Consider the following 15,530-nt stretch of genomic DNA (forward strand, 5'->3'; position numbering starts at 1 on the left):
TGGAGGTTGCGAAGAAACAGGCCACCGCAAGGGGATTTCATTACTAGTGGCAGAAAGCTGTTCCTTCAAGACTTCCAAATTGGTAGTTGATACATTGTGGATGTTGGGGAGATTTCAGTACTCTACCAGCTTTCTTGAAAATATATTTTTAATATAAAAGGGTGTTGACATTAAAAAACGCGTGCTAAACAAGAGCAGAAGCGCTCCTCTGTACGCTCACCGCTCGCTCTCAGCGCCGTCCATCTGGTGCCTTGACTCTCACTCTCCTGGGATGATGAAGTTAAATGCCAAGAGAGTTAACTGGAGCATTTTTAGAGTCAACTTAGTATGGAAATCTCTCTATAATAGGCAATAACTAGTACAATTAATTCACGTCGGCCTCTGTTATAGCACCCTCAAATTATCATGCTTCCCTCATCCATGAGGGAATTCATGCACTGGATATTTGCTGAACACCTACTACATGCCAGGCATTATGGTAGGTTTGGGGAACATGACAATGGAAAAGAAAAAAGGAAAAAAAAAAAACCTGCCCTTATAGGGATTGATATTTTAATGAACCAAAAAGGGAAAGATTACAAAAAAACAGATCTAAAGGCCATAAATGACCCAGTTCATTAGAGAATGGTGAGAGATGCATCAGCAAAGAGAAAAACTGAGCAAGACCAGCGGTCCAGGGTGCAGGGTGAAAAGGGCAGGCGGTGCCTTTGCCATGAGCTACGTTGTTGGGTGGTGGTTTTTGTATAAACCAAGGAACCGATGGGGAAATTAGGCAGGTGGTGATCCCAGGGGACAGAGTTCCAGGAAGAGAGGAAAGCAGTGTGGAGGCCTCCAGGCAGGAACACCCACGAGTGTGTTCAAGGGGGAGTGAGGAGCCAGGGTGGCACAGCCTTCGTGATGGAAGGAACTCCCCATGGAGAGGAAGGAGAGGAAGAGGACAGCCGTGGGAAAGCCACTGCACTCACCCAGGTGGGCAGTGATGGCAGCTCCACCAGGGCATCACCAAGAAGGGAAGGAGGTGTGTCAGGACATGCACTGGGAGGGTATTTGGACGGACTGGATGTGATGTGTAAGATAAGGGAGAATCCAGGGGCTCTTCAATGTTTTCAGCCTAAGCAACAGAAAGGACAGCATTGCCCTCACCTGAAGTGGGGTGGCTGCAGGTGAGGACGGATTGGAAAGGGAGATCAAGAGTTCAGTTTGGACATTTTGAATTCTCCATGTCTACTGAGAGGAGAGGTTCGTCTAAGAGGAGAGGTTCGGTGGACAGACCCTATGTGAGTTTTGGGGTCAGGGAGTGGTCTCAACCTGAGGTATGAATTTTGGAGGCAGTGGCATGAGGATGGTGTTTAAAGCCATGTGGACAGAGAAGGGGAGTGAATCCAGGAATGAGTCTGTGGTTTCTTCGATATTCAGAAGCTGGGAACAGAGGGATTAGCAGAGGCAGCTGAGAACCAAAGAGCAGGAACCTAGAGGCCAAGTAAAGAGCAAAGTGTGAGCTGAAGATGCTGTGGGAGTTGCCCTGTGTGCTGACAGGCCCGTGGAAGGGGACCGAGAGGCACCGCCGAGATCACCCGAGTGCTGCCCCCACAGACACAGAGTGGTGTGGACTAAACGGCGGGGTGACGGCTGATGGGAGTGGGTGCAGAGCAATGGGGACGTAGCTTACTGACAGCGTGGGTTGGGAGAATCTGTTTTGTTTTGTTTTGTTTTAAGATGGGTGAAATCACATGTCTATCTACTGTTGGGAATGATCTGGCACCTGTGGTTCATTTTCCTTTGCTGGTAACCGGCTCCCAGGATGCTGTACACACACCCCTCCCTCGTGCGTTTCAGAGGCTCCTCCCCAGGCTTGTGATTCACATCCTTGAAGCAGGAAAGGCATGGTCGTTTGTTGCAATCAGCCACATAGTGCTATCTGGGAGTGACGGCCGGCGTCCAAGACAGTCTTCCCAGGTCCTGGCCTGCTGTGGCTCTCCCTGCTCCAGTCTGCCTGCCTCATACTGGGGACTGTGTGCTCAGAATATGGCAAAAGTGGGGGCGTGGGCTTCTGAGACCAGGCCACAAGTGACCGCAGCTTCCTGCCAGGCAAATCCTTGCCCTCCTGGATCACTCACTTGGGAAGCTGAGGCTTCTGATGGCCGCAGGAGTGTGCTTGGAAGCCTCACCTCCAGTCCCATCCAGTCTTCAGATAACTGCAGACCCAAGGGACACCCTGAGCCTCAGCCAGCTAGTCAGCCAGCTAGGCTGCTCCCCAACTTCTGAGCCCAGAAACTGTGTGAGATGAGAAAGGGTTGTTTAAGCTGCTAAAGTTGGAGGTGAATGGTTATGCTGCAATAGATAACCAATTCTCAGGGACAGACAGGCTTGGTAGACTGGAGATCTTGTCAACCTGAAGCACATGTTTTCTTTGAGGCTTAGTTTCTACCAAGAAAAAACAGAGACGGAAGATTCTAGACCACTCAGTGCCAACTTTTTTGTATATTTTATTTCCGTGTCCTCGCGGAGGTCACTCAGGCAAAAGCAGTGGTCTCCTGGCTGTTTACACACATACGACAGCATGTTTATCACACACTTGGTTACTCTCTGCAATCTCCCTGTGGCTGGCACTATTCACCGTTTACGTCCTCACCACCCCATCAGGAAGACACGTAGGTTTAATCCCTACAGCCAGAGATTTCTGCAACGCCAGGGCACAAGCTTCTTATGTCATCTTTGAAGGAGCACAGATGATTTAAAAGAAAATAACACTAATAGCCAACAACCGGGGACCCCTTCCTGCCTATGGAAGCTTCCCCCACAGAGAATCCCATTTAATATTCATAGGAAGCCAATGAGGCCTCTGTGGCCCCCACTGGCCTGACAAGGATGAAGAGACCCCGGAGGGCACGGAGCCCACCTGGAGTCACAAAGCCAGAGACTGCAATGATCCCAGTTGCAAAGCTGGCGCAACAGGCTATACCCTTTTACGGAAGGGTCACTGCCATGCAGGAGAGGGGAGCAGTGTGGGTTGTGAGATTTCCTAGAGGTGACTCTCGCCATGGCCCTGCCAGCACTTTTGTTTGGTGGTTCAATCATCGCCGAGGAACGGCTCCAAGTCTGAAGGGTTTTTTGAACCTTTTCCTGCTTTTCTTGCAGAGAGAACTCTGCACGAGGGGCAGAGGAGAAGCAGATGCCAGATCCCCGAGAAGCACTCCAAGCCCTCTGGCAATGGAGTTCCGAGAAGAAAGGAAAGAAGAAAGAACCGGGCGCAGTTTCCAGGTTCTGCCTGCCCCTCCTACCCCAGCACTTCCCTCCTGCCCTGAACTCCTTCCAGAGGAAAGACTGTGAAGCCCATCGTCCCTGTCTGAGGTAGACCGGGCAGAAAGCACGCAGGTTTTGTTGCGAAGTGGAACGTGCTAGTGTGCTGTCCCCTCAACCAGTGTCTTCTGCTTTGATTTCATTTTTATTTTTTTAAGAAGAGAATAAAAATCTCAAAGACGAAGTTTTCATACTGTAATTCCTGGAAATCATTCTGGAGTCAAATACTTTTGTCTGTTAAGAAAAAAAAATAAAATGTAGAGATTTCCTGCAGCTCTGGGAGTGTCGCCAGCAGACAGGGGTTTCAGGCTCCCCCTGCCAGCACTTCTGAGCAACGTGGCAGCTGCCGGGACCGGGCCTCTGAGTGCAGAGAGCAGGTTGCCAGGAGCGGACTCAGACAGTGGAGGCCCCTCGCTGACCCTCTCCGGGGCCGCTGCAAAGGAAGAAGAAAAGCATAGGCATCAGCTTCAACAATGCAAAACAAAGTCAGCTTGAATTCAGATGAGGGGCAGTTAAAATCGCAGCCTAGAAGTCTGAGTGTGGTTTGTAACACTCCAAACCCGGTGTCAGCCTTCAGCGATTGTTCTGCTGACCATCTTGCTAAAGGACGGCTTGGGTTTTTCCTTATGGCAACTCCCCAGGGTGACAGATTATTCAGCAATGTCACCATTTTGTAGATGCATTCGGGATTTCCAGCCATAAGCCATGGATGATGTCGGGGATCCTTTATTCCTGGTGGGTGCTCAAAAGAGTTTGCAAACTATACCCAAAAGGGCACGGGAACCCCTGAACTTTCCAGGCTGTCTTGGCACACGGCTCACTAGAACTGTTAAAGCCATCAAAGTATCTCTGACACGTCCTTAGCCTGTGTTTGAAAACCTGCAGAGATGGGAGACTCCACTCTACCAGACAGTGCACTCCGTCCACTGGGAGTGACGCACGGCCAATCCAGGCTTCAAAGAGAGAGGTTCACCATATTCCAATAGTGACTACTGGGGATTAGGGTAGGATCACCTTACCAGAGCTTGGAAGCTGCTTAGAAGTTAACATTAGTTTTATTTTTCTTTAAAATAAAAGTCCAGCAGGAGGGCCAGGATGTGGGCAGCTCAGTCCTTCATGAAAAGGATGACGTTGATTAGCCACGCTCCACATCCCCAGAGTTAAACGTAGGACTAGTTCTGACGTCTGACTCAAGAATGTGTTTCCTTGCATGATGTTAAGGCAGACCCACAGATCCATGTGGATTAATCCCCTTCACTAGCAGCAGGGGCCCGACGAGTTAGCTGATGAGGAGTAGCCCCCGAGACGAGGCCTAGCGTGGGGCCACGGCCTTGGGATCCAGACAACACCCCAGCGGTTCTGTGCCGCCAGCAGGCCCTGCCACATCTCCGGGCTGCAGCCTTGACTGTCAGCAGATGAGGCCATGGGTTGGGGTGTCTCTCCCACTGGAACGGCTTCGTGGGGTGCTCACTATCCCCTGGTCATGCTTCGGCACGGCTGGCACCAGCTCCCTGAGGGGCCATTGATTGGTTTTACACAAGTCTGTGAAGCCTTCCACAATGCACGATGTCATTAGCAAATCCAACACAGCCTGCTGGTGTCGCCTCTTCCTTCGCTACCTTCACAACCACTTGTGGCAGAGGAGGAGCCTCCAATTGCACTTGGCCAAGGCGGCTTTTGTAAGAAAACGACAGGACCAAGCCACCCCCACGGCATCATTTCCACGAGAGAACATGTCCCGGGGAAACTCCAAGGAAAGGGTAGTTTTGTGAAGAACATGCTTGTGTTCTTGGACACAGCCCAGCAAGTCCCTGACTTTAAAAAATGTGTAAGAAACAGGAATGTAACATTGACTAAACATGCCTGCAAAGATGGACTTTCCTTGTGGCGAGACCCTTCCTTCTCCTCCCTGCCTGGGTGCTAGCAGGGTAGGACCCCCAGCATCAGAGCTCACGCGTCATGATTGGGGACACGAGACTGGGCAGCCATTCGGAAGGCCGGGCAAAGAAAAGTGTAAAGAGACATTGGTCTCATGCTGCAAAATGAGTTCCAAATAGTGAATCCTCAGCAATACTGTCTCCCCATGGACTGGAATTTGGACCTGCTGCTGCGGCGGGCAGCTTTGACCCGATGAGGACCATGCCCGGAAGGATGTGGGAGCAGCAGGGACCTGGGTGGAGTGACCTGGTGGATCGGAGACGCCTGCCGGCTCAGCAGCCACAGCAGCAGCTGCCCTTCATGGGACGGCAACGTGGCAAGAATTCCCCACGGGTTCCGGGGGAGCCTGTGTTGCTGGACCCTTTGCCGCACCACCCAACCTGGTCCAGAGGAGCAGGAATTGGCCGACTTCCAGGCCCTGCACCTGACGGGGGCTTCCTCAGCCTCTCACGTGATCCTCGCAGCAGGCGAACGTGTTTTCCAGATTTTACTGTTGAGAGGGGAAAGCCATGTTTTCAAATGTCACAGTAGAAGAGGTGGGACGCAAATCCAGCCCTGGCTGGTGCTGAAGCTGGTGCAGGTGCATCTGCAGGGCACTGCCTCCAAGGGCAGAGGGGGGACTGCTGTGTTCCATGGCAGGGAAGCCCCCCTCGATGCTCACACCACCCAGGTCGTATGGCTTTGAGGACATCCCTTTCTTCAAACCCGTGTCATCTGAACAATGTGGCCTGAATCCCAGGTTGGGAGTGAGTAATTCATCATCCAAACTGATTAGAGAATCTGAGTGAGGGACCTTCAAGTCAGGGATAGAGGAGAAGAACGGGCTTTGTCTTCCGGAGCTGCCATAACAAAATGCCAAAGACTGGGCGGCTTCAACCACACAAGGGCCTTTCGACACAGCACTGGAAACTGGAAGCTGGGGGTCGAGTTGTGGGCAGGGCTGGTTCCTGGGCCTGGGGAAGGATCTCCTCCCGCTGCAGACGGCCGCCCCTGGCTGCATGCCCACCTGGCTATCCTTGGTGCTCACCCACCCGGGTGCCTCTTCTGCTTCTTAGAAGGACCCCCAGCAGATGAGGGCCCCAGCCTGTTGACCTCAGTTACCCTCCATCATGTGCTGAACGGTCCATCTCCAAAAGCAGTCACCGTGGGGATTAGGGCTTCAACGTAGGGCCCAGGGTGGATGCAATTGAGTTTGTAGTGGACGTTATCTTTGGGATCCTCTGTCTTCCCCCCTGAGCCTGTGAGGCTCACTGTGAGGGGAAGGGAGTCCCATTTCTGCTAAAGCCGTGAACTGGAGATCCTAAGAACTTGTGGGACCACTCCGTGCTGACTTGCATAATCTCCTGGTGGCTTCCCTGTCTGCACCATCTCTCTCGAAGCCTGGACTCAGGCCCTCAGCCTGGCACCCTGTCCCCCAGCCTCCTCGGCTCCACTGCAGGGCTGCCTCACCCTCAGCACAGCCCCCATCAGCTCAGCCTCTGCACCCATGCTTTGGCGACCTCCTCCTGCCCTCCCCACTCACCCTGTGGGAAAGGGGTTCCTCCAATCTGCTGGCCCTGCTGCCAGCTCTAACCCATTGATCCGATCACTGTTTTGGGGTCAGTTTCCAAGCCTCCAGGTGTCCAAACTCCCCACCTTACATATTTGAATTCCATGACAAATAATTTTTGACACCGCCTTGCCTGCAATCTCACCATTTTTGGATTTCTGTTTATTGAACTTGCTTGGTTAAATCTTATTCTCTTCCATCTCTGTGTGCAATGACACAACTGGTCACCACTGGTAAAAATCTCAAAACCACCCACAGAGACAGTCCAGCAGGCCGCATCGTGCCACCGGCTAGCCTCATGCACCTCCCTCATGGTCTCCTACCCATCTCCTGGCTGACACTGGCGCCTTCTCCGTCTCCTCAACCTGCACCAGCTCGGGCCTCACCCTCATGCTGAGCGCCAGCCTTGCTCTCTCCTAGTCCCTGGCAAGATGGGGGTGATCTAGAGGAAGTCTCGGTGTCCTCCCCCTTCCCTGCCCATGGGTGCCCCGGCCCCTGTATCCAGGGCCCTGCCCTCCACATCCCCGCCCCGCAGAGCCAATCTGTGACCTGGCCTGCCCGCCCCGCACCCAGCTTTCTGCCAGCACAGCTCTGCTCACCCTCAACTTCACTGTTTTTCTCCTGAATTTTTCCCATCAGCAAACACACATGCTGTTATTTGTCCCATTTTAAAACGCAATCAAAACAAAACAGAGTACTTTGGACTGCACTTTCTCCCAGCCACCATCTTCGAGCTCCTGGCCTGTGCAGCTGACCCCACAGCCAGGTCCTCCTTCACGTTCTCACCACCCCAAATGCGGGCACAGTGGCGCCAAACCTGCTCTTCCCACTGTTGTCAATAACCCCAGCCTGGCCGAATCCAGTGATTCATTTCTGTCTTAATCTCTCCTGGACTTTCAGCAGCATTTAATGTGTGCGACCCCTCCCTTCTCCTGTCTTCAGCCTTCCTCGGGATCCACGCGGCGCCCTCTCTCCCATCTCCCTCTCGGGAGCGCGTCTCCAGCCCCGCACCTGCCGTCTCTATTCTCAGGGCATCCCCGCCACAGGCATCACCTTCTGACCTGTCGTGCTGTCTGCCCCCTCACTCACCGTATCTATGCTTTATTATCTGCCTCGGCTCATACAACGTCAGCTTTGCAAGGGGTTCTTCCAAGGTCTTATTTTCAATTGATCAATGCCGAGGATGTGGAGCAATGTGTGTACCAGAGGGGGCTGGGCACACGCAGGCTTGTTGTTGGATGGAGGAGAGGCAGCATCCCCTGCATGCCTGGGTGGTCCCCATCTCCAGGCCCTGTGCCAAGCACTTCTCATCTTCTCGTCCTCTAAGGGAGCCGGCCCCACCCACCACGTGGATGCTGGTGTTGTCTGTGGACCAAGATCAGTGTTTTGTTGGTTTTTCTTATTGTTTGGCACCACCAAAACATAGACCCGTAGACCGTGTTGTTCTCCTCCGCCTGGAGGGGCTGGGGCTGGAGCTGGGGCAGCGCCCTGGGGAGGCCCCGCCCCAGGCCATGCAGTTCCCAGGCTCCTTTCTGGGAGGGGTTGGTTCCCACAAATGGGGAAAATCATGAAATGGCAAACCTGAGTCACGGCAGCACGGAGGACAGCCCCTGAAGGCATAAGCAGGAAGGGCATAATGCTTTCCAAAACAGAAAACTGCATGGACTTTACTGACTCATCACTGAGTTCTGAGATCACTGACACTTGCACATGCGTCCATGCTGTTGTGAGTCACGGAGAAAAATGGAAGAACAAAATGACCAAGTGACAGGGTCTGTAAGAGTCTCTCACTGTAGGGACGGGCTGCCCTGAGGAGACACTGCCCAGGCCTGGGTGCCCCGGGCCAAAGTCCTGACCCTCACAGGGCTGTGTCCTATGGATGACATGTGGCACTGGACTGCTCACTGACAGGTAGGAACTATGCACTGAGAGGTGGGAACTGCTGGCTGGGGAGTGGGAACTGCTGGCTGGGGGTGGAATGTGGCTGGGAATGGGATTGCTGGGGAATGGAATCTGGTGGGGGGGGAAATGCTGGCTGCTGGGTGGGAACTGCCTGCTGAAGGGTGGGAACTGCTGGCCGGGGGGTGGGAACTGCTGGCCTGGGGGTGGGAACTGCTGGCCGGGGGGTGGGAACTGCCTGCTGAGGGGTGGGAACTGCCCACTGAGAGGCAGGAACTGGACTGAGCGCTCAGTAGTCCTATTCTGCTGATATCTTCAGAGGCATCAGGATGCGGCTGCCTTTGGGGAAGCTGCGTTTACCCAGCCAAGGACGCTGCCTCCAGAAACAGAACTGGCCTCAGGCCAGAAATAGGGGTCTGCCTTTTTAATATATTGTGTTGTTTAAATCAGCAATCCCCAACCTTTATGGTACCAGGGACCAGTTTCAGGGGAGACAATTTTTCCATCGACTGGCAGTAGGGGCAGTGGGGGCAGTAGGGGTGGTTTCTTGATGATTCAAGTGCATTACATTAATTAATTAATTAGTTTGTTTGTTTGTTTTTGAGCCAGCTTCACTCTTGTTGCCCAGGCTGGAGTGCAGTGTCACAATCTCAGCTCACTGCAACCTCTGCCTCCTGGGTTCAAGCAATTCTCATGCCTCAGCCTCCCAAGCAGCTGGGACTACAGGTGCCCGCCAGCATGCCCAGCTAATTTTTATACTTTCAGTAGGCACAATGTTTCACCATATATTGGCCAGGCTGGTCTCGAACTCCCGAACTCAGGCGATCCACCTGCCTCCCAAAGTGCTGGGATTATAGGCGTGAGCCACCGCGCCTAGCCCAAGTGCATTATATTTATTGTGCATTTTATTTCTATTATTATTACGCTGTAATATATAATGAAATAATGATACAGCTCACCATCATGTAGAATCAATGGGAGCCCTGAGCTTGTTTTCCTGCAATGAGATGGTCTCATCTGAAGGTGAGGAGAGGCAGTGACAGATCATCAGGCATTAGATTCTCATGAGGAGCAGATAACCTAGATCCCTCGCATGCACAGTTCACAATAGGATTTGAGCTCCTGTGAGAATCTGCTGCTGCTGCTGATCTGACAGGAGGTGGAGCTCAAGGGGTAACTTGAACCATGGGGAGCGGCTGTCAATACAGATGAAGCTTTGCTTACCTGCCGCACACCCCCTGCTCTGTGGCCCAGTTCCTCACAAGCTACGGACCGGTACTAGTCATGCTCCCAGGATTGGGAACCCCTGGTTTAAATCATGAGGGAAATCTCAGTTTAAATCTTTATTTTACAAAAATAACAAAAATGAATTTTCTGCTTATGATGGCCTTATATTAACAGAAATGAGTAGTGCTCACATTTTGGAAGTCAGCTATGATGATGATGATTTATTTTTCCATGTTATATATACACAGGCAGTATGAGTTCAACAGTCACTTGCATATTATCAACACATGTTAACTTAGCAGGATTCTAGAACTTTTTTCTTCACAGAATTAGAAGTACCTTTTCCAATATTCATGCCATGAAGAGTTTGTTGGTGAGTTCTGATCCACCCCTCTCAAATCTGCCTACAAATGGGGCCGTCCATGGTGATGGGGTGGACGGCTGGGCTCTGCAACCTGCCAGCGTTTTCCTGCTGTGCCCTGAGGCAGTGCTCAGGCTAGCCAAAGATCTGTGGGTGCTGAATGCAGCTGTCCTCATTGTGAACTCCCTTTTTGTCACCAAAGCCCCTTCTCTTGGTTGATTCTGTTAGGTGTGGGGTGTATCCACAATTTCTTAGGTTAATACTTAAGAGCTAGAGATGTACTCAATCCAGGTCCAGTGGAATGCCTTTGGTAGTGGGATTGTACCCAAAGTTCACAGAAGATAAATTTTGTATAAAATGAGCCAGGTTTGCTTTGTACATTTCCAACTGAGAATGAAATTTAGGGGGCTGAATAGTCAGAGTATCTTATTTTACTTGTGTCTTTGGATATAAACATTTTTCTTTTAAAACTCCTGACTGCATATTCCTTGTGTGTGTGTGGCTTTTAGTCCTAGATTGTAAAGCTTGCCAAGTCTGCCTGCTGGGAACTGACTCCCCCGTGTGGAAGCTCCCCTTGGTCTGACACAGTGCAGGTGGGTCAAAGACTCCTCCCGCACTTCATCCTTGAATTACACAGGAACTTGCATTGAGGCCATTGAAAGGGTGATGGCTTAGAGTGCACGAGAGCCTGGCCACCATGTGCTAGTGACCGACCGTACCCCCTGTGGCCCTCAAAGGGAGTCATCATCCCTGCCTTGCCAGGCACTGTCTAGTGAAGCCCCCGACATCTCTCCCGAGCCTGTGGGCTGTGGGGATGCTCTCCATGGCCTGGAAAGCCTTTCATAGTCAGTGTGAGATAGCAATCGATGTAAAACTGAAATCCGTCTTCTCCTTATCCACTGAGGGTGTCAGCTCCCCCACCGGATCAATATAAAACTGAAATCCGTCTTCTCCTTATCCACTGAGGCGTCAGCTCCCCCACCAAATCCATATAAAACTGAAATCCATCTTCTCCTTATCCACTGAGGTGTCAGCTCCCCCGCCGGCGCAGGTGTGCTGTTTTCAGTGGCTCTGGCACCCATGGCTGTGGGTCGTGCTCTAGCAGTGTCTTCATCACAGAGGCACTTCCCTGCGTGCTGCAGCTTTGCCGCCAGGACATCTTACGCACACACTGTCCTGGGTAGGCCTTAGAGCTATGTCTGGACCAGAAAGCTTGAAATTGTGCCTACAAACCTGCTTCTGTCTCCCTATGAATTTGCATAGGGGAGGTTTGGAGATCATGAAGATGAGCCCTTAGTGACATAGAGACGACAATTCCCTTTTCCTATTAGCAGTGACCCTCTTAGCCAGCAACCTGAGTAGCCGGTTTATCTAGGTGTCTTGTCTCCTGGTCTGTCTCTAGAGCTTTCTGCTTTGCCTGGCTTTAGAGAACTTGCTTTCTGTCCATGCCCTGTAAGGGATGGAGTGACTGATCTGCAGTTTCCAAGGGGACAGTGACTTTGAGAAGATCCCTGCATTGCACACACCACAGGATTTTACCGTACAGCAGAAACACTTCTGCCTCTGTTCATGTGGTGCAGAGGGCGGGTGCGTCCCCTAGGAAAGGCGAAAAAAGGGGAAAGTAAGAGAGTTCTTGGTGGAAGTATTTTTGTTTGTAACTTTGCCTCCTATAAGATGTTAGAGAGGGAAATAGTGCCAGAATGGGGAAGTAGGGGAAGAGAACGGATAATCCCTGGATTGGAGCTCTAGTCTAGTTGATTGGTCAGGAAGACTGCAGAGGTTTCGGGGTTGGATTGTCTATTTCAGTTCATCACAACAAGGCCCAGGAATCAGAAACAGGGCTGCAATCAGCAGAAACAGCCCTGCTCTGGACATCTCAGGGGCCTGAGCATGAAGGCTGGGTCCAGGGAGGACGGGGCAAACGACGGCAGGACAGCAGCCCGGCCCAGCCAGGGCTCACAGACGCGCTCCCAGGCAGGGGCAGCAGAGCGCCCAAAAATGCTTCCTGAGAGCACACCATGGACGTGACTTCATGTGGATGTGCTCGTTCCCTTCTAGAAAGACACGCTCCTGGGGCGCCATCATCACTCGGCATCCCTCGATGATGGAACTGCCGTCAGACAGTTCCAAGGAGTGGCTTGCCCAAGGCCACACACTGGACGGAGGCTGAGCTCCACTGCAGCCCCGGCAGGCAGGCTTCCTAAGAGCAGCGTGGAATCTGGGGGCTCCGCGCACCATGCCCGGCCCTGGGCTCCCTGACGCAAGGCAATGCCTGGGCACAGTGTGCGGCCACCGGCACCTTCACTCCTCACCTGTGCAAGCGAGTGTGGGGGATGAAGCGACATCGGTGTGTGGCGTCTCAGTGCAGTGTCGGCACACAGACTGCCCTAAGCAGATGGGGGACGGGGCTGACGGTGGATTCACCCTGTGGGGGCAACCCCATCTCAGCAGGAGGGCCGGGTTTTGGGCAGCTCTGGCCTTCACAAAAAGATTCATGTTGATTAGCCACGCTCCACATCCCGGGAGTTAAATCTAGGAATAGTTCTGACACCTGATTTAGGAGTGTGTTTCATTGCATAATATTAAGGCAGATCCGCAGATCCATGCAGATTAATTACCTTCACTTTCAGCTAGTAGGAGGCGCCCCATGAGTTAGCTGATGAGGAAGAGCCCCCGAGACGAGACCCAGCGTGGGGCCACGGCCTTGGGATCCGGACGACACCCCCGTGGTTCTGTGCCTCCAGCAGGCCCTGCCGCATCTCCGGGCTGGAGCCTTGACTGTCAGCAGATGAGGCCACGGGGTCGGGGTGTCGCTCCCACCAGAAAGGCTTCATGGGGTGCTCACTATCCCCTGGTCACGCTTCGGCACGGCTGGCACGGGTCCCCTGAGGGGCCGTTGAAGAACCCCCAGGCCTCCTGGGTCTTGCCAGGGAGACCACCCAGCCTCAGGCTGGTTCGCAGGTGGTGGCAGCTTCTCTACGCCTAGGACGTGGCTTTTCCCAAGCTCTTTCCCAGCTGCCTGTCACTTTTCTTCCCAGCTTTCCCTTCTGAGGGGAGCTCGGCTTCATTCCATGGCTTTCCAGCCACGTCATAAGCATTTCCTCGTCTGACCCACGAACTGATAAAACGCTCTGGACGGGGCGGCCTGGATGCTCCAGGGACTGCACCATCTCCGTGGGCGGCAGGGCGCCTGCAGGACCCAGCGTTGCGCGGGGCAGGCGGTCTTCTGAGGGTGTAACCCTGTCCCCCAGGGCCCTAAACACGGCGTCAAAACTGAGCTACCTCCACAAAAAATTTGAACAAACTGGAAATCATAAGGTGGTGAATAATGATATGTTACCATAGGCAAGTAGAAAATTGAAAGTTTAAGCAAAAACTAAGTCCAAAGCAACAGCTGCGCCAGGACGGAGATGAGAGCCCACAGTGAAATTGCTGCGTGTGCCCAGGGTGGCGGCGGCGCCAGGCAGGCGCGGATCCCGCTGCGAGGGACTTGCCTGCTGACCCGGGGCCGCAGGGAGCTCTGCTTATCAGGAGAATATTTGAAAAGCGATCTATTAAAAGGAATGCTTAAGTGAATTATAAAGTCTGAGAAAGGAAATGGGAGAACCAAGATATCTAAATTTTCTCAAAACTAATTGTTAGCTGGGCAAAAATGTAGATATTCGGGGCACTGAGGGCGGTGAGTGCGATTTTGCTTGCACCATTGGCAAAGTATACCTTGAATTTATCAAAATTTTGTCATCATCTAGTCTTAAATAGTTAAAGGGTAAGCAAAGGATGCTAAACAAAATAAGGAGAGAGAGAAAAGGGTGGACAATTCTCACAGGAGTTTCCACTGGGGCTGCATTCCCAGGGTGCTGGCCGGGAAAGCTCAGTCCACTGAGCACAATATGCTCTCTCCACAGCATGCGGGCTGCCAGCATCTACCGAGTGGGTCATTAGGCCTGTCTCCCAGAGACAGCAAAAATGTGCAGAACTATGTACACATCCCTGGGCCGGAAAGCACTGACCCTATAGATTCTGGTGCCCTGCGGCTCTCAGACGCGGATAGGCGCGCACTCCAGACCCCCACAGGCCCCCAGAGCACGGTGGAGGGTGGGGGCAGAGTCATGAGAAACGTTTTACCAAACACCACTGAATGCAGCTTTTTCTCTCCCTTGAGAAAAATAAAACGCCCAATAATTTAATTTTAAATTAAAAAGCTGCCTCTTTAAACTTTGTTGAAAAATACAGAATATGCCACCATTCTGCAGTTCCATGTCATGAATGGATAAAGTACGGGGAAAGGGAGGGGAGTAATTTGTAAAAGTTTAATGGAAAAGGCAAGAAGAAAGCTGGCCAAGAAACAGAGAGGGAGAACCAGAGAGACGGGATGTGGGGAGGAGAGAAAAGCATGCAGATGAGGAGACAGCGGGGGAGGAAGGGGACACAGCCGGGAGCGTCCCTTTCCGAGGAGCGCTGTGGACAGGCCTGCGCAGCCTGGACGGGAGTGACTTGATGATGTGATGGGCGGATTTCCTGGCAAACTTTCCACCTCTTTCCAGTCACACCCATCTTCAGTCCCCGCTCACCATGACAGAGTCGCAGCCACCCCAGGACAGAACCTGGCCTCCGGGCAGCAGGTAACAGGAGGATATTCTACCCAGGGCCGGAACAAGCCAAGTCCAGCCTCAACTGCTCTGTGGCTAGTAAGTGCGAGGATGCTGTGTCACAGGTGTCACAGGTCACTAAGAGAACGTCATGGGCACACGGGGAATGTCTTTATGGCACTGTCTGGAAGCAGGCTGCATCTCAGCAGCTCCAGAGGTTACAGGGGCTGGTTTTCACAAACACAAGGAGTGTTAGAGACAGGAGACGTGGAGGAGCATGTCAAACCTGGTGGGGATCGAGTTTAAACACATCTGCACACACCTGGGTGTGTGTATCCCCGCGCACCTCAGCCCTGAGTGCCCGCACCTGGCTTCCCTGCCCCCCCACCCCCCTACCCCACAGTCCACACAGCCCCACACCTGCTCGTGTCCAGAAAGCCCTCGCTGAGCATCCTCCCACACCAGCCACTCTCGGAGGACTGAGAAAACAGTGGTGGGGGGCCAGTTCCCAAATCCAGGCGCTCCCGGCACAGCCAGATCCGGGACCACTGACCGAGGGCTCGCACTCAGCCTGAGGAGGCAAGTGGTCCTTTGATTCAGAGTAAGAACTGCTCTGCTCAGAGGCCAGCGTGCTCTGGCTTGGGTCCCCCTGGCACCTCCAGGCAGG

The 15,530-nt window shown here is 52.8% G+C and overlaps 1 long non-coding RNA gene across 1 annotated transcript; it reads right to left on the reverse strand.

Annotated features, from left to right (window-relative positions):
- Nucleotides 1–3,369: 3,369 nt before the first annotated feature.
- LOC116476342 (uncharacterized) lies at nt 3,370–7,554 on the reverse strand. The gene is made up of 4 exons (XR_004250195.1): nt 7,387–7,554; nt 6,340–6,488; nt 4,320–4,412; nt 3,370–3,733 (listed from the first exon to the last, which is right to left on the reverse strand). It is a non-coding gene; the product is annotated as an uncharacterized LOC116476342 (long non-coding RNA).
- Between the last annotated feature and the right edge of the window lie 7,976 nt (nt 7,555–15,530).

The sequence above is a fragment of the Hylobates moloch genome, unplaced genomic scaffold, assembly GCF_009828535.3.
Source record: "Hylobates moloch isolate HMO894 unplaced genomic scaffold, HMol_V3 SCAFFOLD_2, whole genome shotgun sequence".
Lineage (NCBI taxonomy): Eukaryota > Metazoa > Chordata > Mammalia > Primates > Hylobatidae > Hylobates > Hylobates moloch.